The sequence below is a fragment of the Cariama cristata genome, unplaced genomic scaffold, assembly GCF_000690535.1.
Source record: "Cariama cristata isolate BGI_N322 unplaced genomic scaffold, ASM69053v1 scaffold10756, whole genome shotgun sequence".
NCBI classification, from domain to species: Eukaryota; Metazoa; Chordata; class Aves; order Cariamiformes; family Cariamidae; genus Cariama; species Cariama cristata.
This window is the reverse complement of record NW_009622660.1, coordinates 30,516-36,515: the sequence shown is the minus strand read 5'-3', so window position 1 is coordinate 36,515 and position 6,000 is coordinate 30,516. Positions and strand designations below refer to the sequence as shown.

The following is a 6,000-nucleotide window of genomic DNA, read 5'->3' as shown; positions in this document are numbered from 1 at the left end:
CTCTCCTCTCCTCTCCTCTTTTTCTTTCTTTTTCTTTCTTTTTCCTCTCCCCTCTCACTCTACTATGGGGGTCAGTAAAACAATTCAGAATTTAAAGACATAAATAGCAGCCACACATGGCCTTGCAGCAAAAATCCTGTTATTCTAGCCTTGTGGGATTCTTTTGGTGGCTTCCTATTTCTCCTTCCAGCTTCCTCACCGCCAGAGCTCTGGATTGTCATGTCCCAGCTTGTACCTCTGTGCCTGTTTCCTCCTCCACAACTTCTCCCCCTAGGCTGTCCCCCCCCCTACACACATTCCTAGCCTGTCTTATGCTGCCCTCTACCCTTGGAATAACCTTCCTCTTCCTACAAGCAATAAACCTCACTCTTCCCTAGCTTTCCGCCTGCAGATCCCAGCCTTGCCCTACCATTCCCCTGCGGGTCTCAATCCTGGCACATCCCAAAACCTCTTTTCTGGAAGACTGAAGTACTAAGCACTGAAAACTGCATTACACTTTGCATTTGGTGTTCCTTCTTGGAACTGAGGAGAACAGCTAAACTCCTGCCTGTCCCAAAGCCACGAGGCTGGACCTCTGTGGAGAGCCTTTGGTAGGGCTGAACCTGAAAAGGAATTACTGCTCACAGTAGTCGTTCAGCTTTCTGTGGGAGCTGACTGACAAAAAATGCATTTACTGGGTTGCTTTGGATGGTGAGGAGCAGTTGTGCTCAATGCCTAAGTCTTCAGTGTTGAGCATCCTGCTGATGCTGACTTTTATCTTATTTTTGTAGGAAGGCCTGGAATCATCCAGGTGAATCCTGTTCTGGAGTCCCTTGATAATGTTAAAGCTATGAGGAAGAACAATTCCTCCCATTTTGTAAGTACCAGCCCTCAACTGATAGGTCACTGGTAGGTCATACAAAGATGTTCCCTCAGAAGAAATAAAAACAAAAATTATTTTAAAATGCTCCCCCAAGCACCAAAGTGAGATCATATTTACGAACATTTCACATGAAGCATTATTGGTTCCCATTTTCTCCAACTAAGTTTGCCAGTCGATTTTGTTTTGACTTCATATTTTTATACATGAAAAGAAAAAAATAGTCTTGATCAACCCCAAATCAATGCCCTTTCAACTGTTTACTTCTGGAAAGATTCAAAATGCTTCCATATTTTGCAGATTATTTTTAATTTTGAAATTGTCAGTGAAAATGTGAAACATTGAGGTTTTCAACTGAAGTCTCATTCCTTTTTTTCTGTGTGCTACATACTTCTGCCATATGCTGCAGAGAAAGGAGGATTTCTTTAAGCTCTAATACAGAATCCAGGAAGAAAGAGGTTTTTTATAGATCTGATCTTTGAAAAGATTAAATTTCCTCTCACTGACTTGCAAATTTGCCCCTACAGGCAATCCTGTCTGTCCCTGATGAACGCTCAGAACCTCTCAGCTACTTTCTGTTTTCTTACAGATATTGCAATCTTGATTAACAGACTCATCTTTTATTTTCTCATCTAAGTCAAATTTATCTGAATTCACTTTGGAAGCACAGGCAAGCTGGCTGGGCTAACACTGAGAGTTGTAAGGAAGCACATAATTCTTTATATTAATGTTGCTTTGGATTTTTTCTTGTGTTGAATGGACCCTGTTCTGATTACATCAGACTTGTGCAAATCCGAAATGAATTCTGTTAACTTGAGGGATCTGCACTGCTCTAACTGAAACCAAAATCTCCCCCTACTTCCACAGTGAAGTTACATGCTTTAGATGATGACAAATTTATTTCTTCTTTCTTTAGTTGCCTATGAGACTCAGTGACCACATAAACAGCACAAGCCTCCCCCAAAAGCTGTACACGTTTCATTCTACAATTATACTGCAACCATTACTCACGTTCATCAGTACAACACTATAATTGTCTTGCAACCAAGACCCTAAAAATAGCTATCCAGGGAAGGTGCATTGTTCTTTGTTTGCACACGTGCATTCAAGACTAAATTGAGAACCACAAACGCCAGCTCTCAAGGTAAAAACACCCCACCATGCTTCCTGACTAAAGCCCTTCAGCATGCAGAAAAAGGAGAGAGGAAACATATGGACCAGTCATTCTTTAATGTGGGATTGTCTGCATCCCTCCTACTTTCAACTCATCCCAGATTTGCATCACACCCAGTGACCATATGTTGGATTTGCCTCCCCGGACAGCAGACCAAGGCAAGTCCAGGCTGTTTACTGGCAGGTTGTAGCTTCTTCCAGCCCAGCCTAGAGAGCAAGGGCATGGACAGACCTTCACTGTGCAAGGAGCAGCACTGGCGCAAGGTCCTTCTGCACCCTTGCTGGAGCTCTGCTGGCAGATGGGATTGTATGAGTGCTCCCTGAAGTCACTTGGACTAACTAAAATAGACAATAAAGGTGGTTTGAGTCAACCCAAATTCGTCTGAAGAACTCACATGATGCTGTTCACCAGCAGAGCTATATGGACAGAAGACTTCAGCTGAGAGGCAAGGATGAGAAATGCCCAGCCAGGACTGCCAGCAAGGTCTGGTCATTTGGTACAGCTGAATGAATTGATACAGTGAGGTCCAGAGGACGTTTTTTGTGGAGACTAGATGCCAAACTAAGCATGTTAGTGCCTGAAAGAAGGTAAGGACAGAGTGATTATAGGTACAAAACATCTTTTCCAGAGCTCTTCTCAGAAAGAAATGGCAGTATAAAGAGATGTTTCACAGGTCATCTTACAAACTGCGCACTGGCAATTCAGAGGATGCTTAGAAGCAAGATGAGTTAGTCTGGAGATCTGTTCCTGAACCCAGCAATGATGTAACCGGACAAGCGATGGCATCTCTTGCCTCCATTTCTCTAGCTGCCAAAACAGCTGTACTAAAACTCGTGCCAGTGCGAATGTTGTGAAGCTTAAAAGCATGCTCTGAGAGCATCACTGAACGATACTATGGTTCTTGCTGCACTCACAGGACTTCCAAAGGACGCTGGCAAAATGTTGGTTTCACTGATACCAAAAGCAAAATTCTCACTGACATCCCTAGGGCCATGATTTTTCAACCTCCAGCTGCTGCCTACACCTGGACGTGCTTCCCTCTGTGTTCCAGGTCTGGAGAAGGCACATGTCATTTCCCAGGAAGTAACTAAGAGATATTATCATACCTTCCATCAGATTCTCTCCAAGAAGAAACTTGTACTTATTGGTATGGCACTTTGTCTTATTCACTCCCTTTAATGCACACATCCCTGCTCGATCCTCTGTTTGTAGAATAAGAAACCTACTCACCAGAACTGTGCTTGGCTAGAGATTGAAATAGGTTCTCTGCAGTGGGGGGTTGTTACTAATTACCCAGGAAGAAGAGGATTGCAAGTGACTTTTCCTTAGGCAGGCCAGAGTGAGAAAAGAAAGCTGTCTTCCCTTATCTTGATCAATGCATGGTGAGGTCCCGCTTGATCTGGCAGGGCTGCCACTAACGTAAAAATGATCATTTTCAAACTGAAGTGTTGAGCTGCTTCACGTCAATTGCTTACGTCTCCTCAGGACAGGAAAGACAGCCAGGACAAGTTTTTCGATACTGTTGAAAAGGTTTGGGTGTTCAATCCCACTTACTTTGACGCGGCTGCTATGTCAAAATCTCCTAGGTAGCCTAAGCAACTCATCCTACAAAAGGCTTTTTTCTTAAGTGAAGAGCACTCAAAACGTGCTCAGGAATTGACACCTAGAAGCAGCACAGAATCACAGAATCAGAATCACAGATTGGCTGGAGTTGGAAGGGACCTCTGGAAATCACCTGGTCCAACCCCCCTGCCAAAGCAGGGTCACCTACAGCAAGTTGCACCGAATCGCGTCCAGGCAGGTCCAACCCTCAATCTCCAGTCCAAAAGCTCATGTTATGCCCTGATTGTACTGATGGCAATCGGGGTAACCACCTCTTGGTCTGTCTCTTGCTGAAGAAACTGCTTCTTTGTGCCCAATCCTAATCGTTACCACTGGGTGCATCAAGGTGTGATCACAGCAGACAACGCGATGATGGGGAAGAGCCACTTCTCGCTAATGTAAGTCTAGAGAAAGATCAGTGAAACTGAAAATAGAGCAAACAGGATGCTGCCCTCCCTGGCCTAAGTTTCCCCTAGGAATAAAATTCAGCTTCTTCAACCTGAGGATAAATAAGCTACTGAAAGAGCAGCTAGGGATAGCCTAAAGATTTGTTCAATTGTCTGTGAGCTGAAGCCGGAATGTAAAAGATCTGCTCCAGAGCCAATGAGCCTGACGTAGGAGTTTCTGGTTAACGTTCAATGGCCTGGGGTTTGCAGGACTTCAAACGAGCTAGCTATAGGGTTTGCTTGAAGCCTGAAAACTGACAGATCTGAAAGCTGTGGCAGAGACCATGGGTTAAAACCTGCTCATCTCGCATACATATGTAATCTCAAGGAGTAGCTTTTGTAAGAGGAAGACTTGACCCTTTGTCTGGTTTTGACAGACATTTTCCTTTTTAATATCATTTTGAAGAGTATCTGTTACTGAAAAGAGCTTATTGGGAATATCTGCTGGCTCCTGAGACTGTTATTATAAGCAGGACTTGAGCTACAGAGAGATCAAACAGTCTCCAGCTGCTGAACTTACAGTGCCCTTTCTAGCAGCTGTTGATATTTTACAGCTTCCAGGATTTGTACATCGCAAACAAGCCTTTTGTACAAAGCAGATAGGATTTTCATAGCCGCTAAGACAGGCAGTCCCAAATCATGGCTCACGAGTAACACACCGCAAGATTCTCCGGCATGTTCAGAGTCGTGTGCTCTCCCTTCTCCGGGCATGCTGTGAGAGCAAAGCACAATGTTCCCAGCAGAGCTACCCAGTCCTCCTGTCTGTGCTGGCTGAGATGTGGGATAATTGCTACAAGGGGATGCTGCTGCTCATGTCCCGCTGATTTTAAAAAGCATGGTGAAGAGTGGAATGAGCTGATATCCCAGATGATACGTTGCATTTTACTTATGGTAGCAGAGACACTTAGAACAACTGCTGTCAAAGCACATGGTTCTTAGCTGGTATAAATCAGTATACGAAAGAAAAGCAGAGCGCTGGTTTACGGCAACATTAAGCTACTCTGTCCTCTGCTAGTCTGAAGGGACCTGGCTGGTCAAATTTCAATGGGCTGGAAAATTATTGTAGATGTTTAGCACTATGGGCTGGCTTCCAGTTTATGGTGCAGATTAAGAATTCCCTTGTGGGGGTCTGTGTCCTTTCTGCCAGGTGGCCTTTGATGTCCTGGGCTCCAGTCCAGAAGAGAGGATCTGTGTTTACAAGCTGACGATGGGTATGATGCACTTGGGCACTATGAAGTTCAAGCAGAAGCCAAGAATTGAGCAGGCAGAGGTGGAGAAGATGGAGGTAAGTTGAGATCTTACGCTTGGTGACAGCAAACCAGGACAAAGCCAGCATGCTAAGGGCTCAGCCAGTTCGTTAAGATTGAAAAAGCCGCTAAAAGCAGACTCTTGTTTCCGGGGAATATAAAATGATCTTAAACAACACACTGATTTTTTTTTTTTTTTAAATGAACAGATGTGCTTTTGAGAGTCAGAGCTGGCATTCACAGCTGCCACAGGGCAGCAGGCCTAGCCAGATGGCCGAGCTGTCAGCTAAGGACTTGATCCTTCTTTGTTGAACAACCCTGCTTTGCAGGTGGTTTTGGAGCCACGGTAGAGCAAACAGGCACATACCTCCCGGAGCATATGGGAGCCCAGACACCTTGTTTGAGGTGTGTATTATTGCCTGTGCTCCATCCAGCAAGCTCTGCTGAATGGAGAGTGTGTGAAGGGACAGAGCTGAGACCTGCTTCCCTTCTCTCCTTCCCAGTGAGTTCCCAGCAGGGCTGGAGAGGTTGCCTGCCCCTGAAAGCAGAGGCTGTAATCATTTTCCTGTGTATGCAGCAAGGAGATGGGGACAATGAGTGATTTTCTTCCTGTTACTCCAATTAACATGTTCATCTTCTCTCCAATAGTGGCTGACAAAGTTACTCAGCCCA

At 44.8% G+C, this 6,000-nt stretch overlaps 1 pseudogene; it reads left to right on the top strand.

The window, feature by feature from the left end:
- The first annotated feature begins 770 nt into the window (after positions 1-770).
- Positions 771-6,000, top strand: part of LOC104163408 — a 31,436-nt pseudogene continuing 26,206 nt past the window's right edge.